Source organism: Arachis hypogaea, chromosome 13 (genome assembly GCF_003086295.3).
Source record: "Arachis hypogaea cultivar Tifrunner chromosome 13, arahy.Tifrunner.gnm2.J5K5, whole genome shotgun sequence".
Classification (NCBI taxonomy): Eukaryota; Viridiplantae; Streptophyta; class Magnoliopsida; order Fabales; family Fabaceae; genus Arachis; species Arachis hypogaea.
This window is the reverse complement of record NC_092048.1, coordinates 77794577-77797401: the sequence shown is the minus strand read 5'-3', so window position 1 is coordinate 77797401 and position 2825 is coordinate 77794577. Positions and strand designations below refer to the sequence as shown.

The 2825-nt window shown below is 34.2% G+C and overlaps 1 non-coding gene across 1 annotated transcript; it reads left to right on the top strand.

The window, feature by feature from the left end:
* Nucleotides 1-461: 461 nt before the first annotated feature.
* LOC112739573 (small nucleolar RNA R71) lies at nucleotides 462-568 on the top strand. Its single transcript, XR_003170505.1, has one exon. It is a non-coding gene; the product is annotated as a small nucleolar RNA R71 (small nucleolar RNA).
* Nucleotides 569-2825: the final 2257 nt, after the last annotated feature.

Genomic DNA, 2825 nt, shown 5'->3' with positions numbered 1-2825 from the left:
CCTTTGTTGGTCCTTCCATGAGAGCTTTGGATGATTTCTCCATGAAGGATTATAGGTGTTTCCATAGGGTTCTCCCATGTAATTCACCTCTTCCATTGCTGGGTTCTCAAGATCATAAGCTTCTTCTTCAGATGAAGCTTCTTTGGTACTGCCTGTTGCTGCTTGCATGCCAGACAGACTCTGAGAAATCATATTGACTTGCTGAGTCAATATTTTGTTCTGAGCCAATATGGCATTCAGAGTATCAATCTCAAGAACTCCTTTCTTCTGATTTGTCCCATTATTCATAGGATTCCTTTCAGAAGTGTATATGAATTGGTTATTTGTAACCATTTCAATAAGTTCCTGAGCTTCTACAGGCATTTTTCAGATGAAGAGATCCTCCAGCAGAGCTGTCCAATGACATCTTAGACAATTTAGACAGACCATCATAGAAGATACCTATGATGCTCCATTGTGAAAGCATATCAGAAGGACACCTTCTGATCAATTGCTTGTATCTTTCCTAAGCTTCATAGAGGGATTCACCTTCCTTCTGTCTGAAGGTCTGGACTTCCACTCTAATCTTACTCAATTTTTGAGGTGGAAAGAATTTGGCCAGAAAAGCACTGACCAGCTTTTCCCAAGAGTTCAGGCTTTCCTTAGGTTGTGAATCCAACCATATTCTAGCTCTGTCTCTTACAGCAAAGGGAAAAAGCATAAGCCTGTAGACCTCGGGATCAACCCCATTGGTCTTGACAGTGTCACAGATTTGCAAGAATTCAGCTAAGAACTGATGAGGATCTTCCAATGGAAGTCCATGAAACTTGCAATTATATTGCATTAGAGAAACTAATTGAGGTTTAAGCTCAAAGTTGTTTGCTCCAATGGCAGGGATAGAGATGCTTCTCCCATAGAAGTCGGGAGTAGGTGCAGTAAAGTCACCAAGCACCTTTCTTGCATTGTTGGCATTGTTGTTGTTTTCGGCTGCCATGGCTTCTTCTTGTTTGAAAATTTCTGTTAGGTCCTCTCCAGAGAGTTATGCTTTAGCTTCTCTTAGCTTTCTCTTCAAGGTCCTTTCAGGTTCAAGATCAGCTTCAACAAGAATGCCTTTGTCCTTGTTCCTGCTCATATGAAAGAGAAGAGAACATGAAAGTATGGAATCCTCTATGTCACAGTATAGAGATTCCTTGAGGTGTCAGAGGAAAAGAAGAATAGAAGGAGGAGGAAGAAAGAAGAGAATTCGAACGTATCAAGAGGGAGAGGGTTCGAATTGCACATTGAGGAGGAGTGTTAGTCCCTTAAATAGAAGGATGTGAGAAAGGGGGAAGAATTTTCGAAAAATTTTTTTAAATTAAAAGAAATTTTGAAAATTTGGTTGATGATTTTTGAAAATTAAAATTGAGAAAGTAGTTAAGTGATTTTGAAAAAGATTTTGAAATTAGAAATCAAAAAGATATGATTGAAAATCAATTTTTTTGAAAAAGATGTGGTTGAGAAGATATGATTGAGAAAATATGGTTTTAAAAGGATATGATTGACAAACAATTAAAAAGATTTGATTTTTAAAATTAATATCTTGGCTAACAAGAAATTTAAAAGATATGATTCTAAAATTCAATTATTGAACCTTTCTTAACAAGGAATAAATTTTTTTTTTAATCAAATCACTTATTGTTAGCAAGGATTTTCGAAAATAGTAAAAAAAATGGAAAGGATTTGATTTTGAAAAGATATAATTGAAAAGATATGATTTGAAAAAGATTTGATTTTGAAGAATTATGAAAATTTGAAAAAGATTTGAATTGAAAACAAAATATCCTCTCCTGTGCCATCCTGGCGTTAATCGCCCAGAATGGTATCCATTCTGGCGTTTAACGCCCAAAATACTACCCTTTTAGGCGTTTAACGCCCATCCAGATACCCTGGCTGGCATTTAAACGCCAGTTTTCCTCACTAGGCATTTTGACGCCCAGCTTTTTCTCCGTGATTCCTCTGCTGTATGTTCTGAATCTTCAATTCTCTGTATTATTGACTTGAAAAGACATAATTCTGAAATTTTTTTTAATTTTTAATAATGAAAAACAACAAAATGAAACTAATTATGGAAAACTAAGATCAAATAAACAATGCATGCAAGACACCAAACTTAAAAATTTTCATATTAGAGACACTAACAAATTGAGAATGCATATGAAAAATAACAAAAGACACAAAACAAGAGAAATTAAAGATCAGAGCAAAGAAATCATTAAAGATCAGAGCAAGGAAATCATCAAGAACAACTTGAAGATTAATGAAGAAAAAAATTCATATATTCGAAAAATGCAAGGAAATAAACGAAACATGCAGGACACAAAACTTAAAAATTGACACTAGACTCAAACAAGAAACACAAAATTTTTTGTTTTTATGATTTTATTAAATTTTTTTTGGTATTTTTTGAAAATTATAAAAAAATAAGGAATTCAAAATTCTTAATGAGAATTATAGGAATCATGCAATGTTAGTCTAAAACTCCGGTCCAGGAATTAGACATGGCTTACTAGCCAGCCAAGCTTTTAGTGAAAGCTCCGGTTCAATACACTAGACATGGCCAATGGCCAGCCAAGCTGTAGCAGATCATTGCTTTCAATAGCAAGATTGATAGAAATCAACAAGCTCTTGTAATGATAAGTTGAAACCTCGGTGCAAAAGATTAGACATGGCTTTAAAGCCAGCCAGACTTCAACAGATCATCATGAAACTCTAGAATTCATTCTTAAAAACTCTGAAAAACAGAATAGAAAATTTTTTTGAAATTTTTTTCGAAAATAAAAAGTAAAAAGCTTAAGCATAAAATAAAA